Here is a 511-nt window from a genome sequence, read left to right on the forward strand (position 1 = left end):
CGCTGAGTTTTGGTCTGCCTCTCCTTCCCAGGAAGAAAACCATGACACTAGTATTCATGGCACATCGTAAATATCTGACTGCAACTAGGATAGTATTCTGTACAAGCCAAGACCAAACGTATAAATAAGCCAACAAATATTAGTTAAATAAAATATGGAACCGTAAATTCAAACTTTCAATTTATCTTTAGTTTTGAATCAAGTTAGCTAGAAGCTAGCTAGCTAACAGCAAATGTGTCAGCTAGAGATGATGTGCAGGAGCTTGCAGGGATTTGTAGTCTTGCATGATAATTAGCATTTTCAAATCAGAGTAAATAGGGCCGAATACAATAATGAGTCACCTTATCTGAGAGAGATTTCCATGGTTATCGAAACGTCACACTAGGGAAAGCCTACAGGAAACACAGAACTTGTTTGAAGTGGTTCTAAAAGCCCCTATGGGAAAAATGTACGGTGAAAAAATCGATTGGAACCATTTGTTTGACAGCTAGGTTTTATGGGTATTATGATA

Source organism: Oncorhynchus kisutch, linkage group LG29 (genome assembly GCF_002021735.2).
Source record: "Oncorhynchus kisutch isolate 150728-3 linkage group LG29, Okis_V2, whole genome shotgun sequence".
NCBI lineage: Eukaryota > Metazoa > Chordata > Actinopteri > Salmoniformes > Salmonidae > Oncorhynchus > Oncorhynchus kisutch.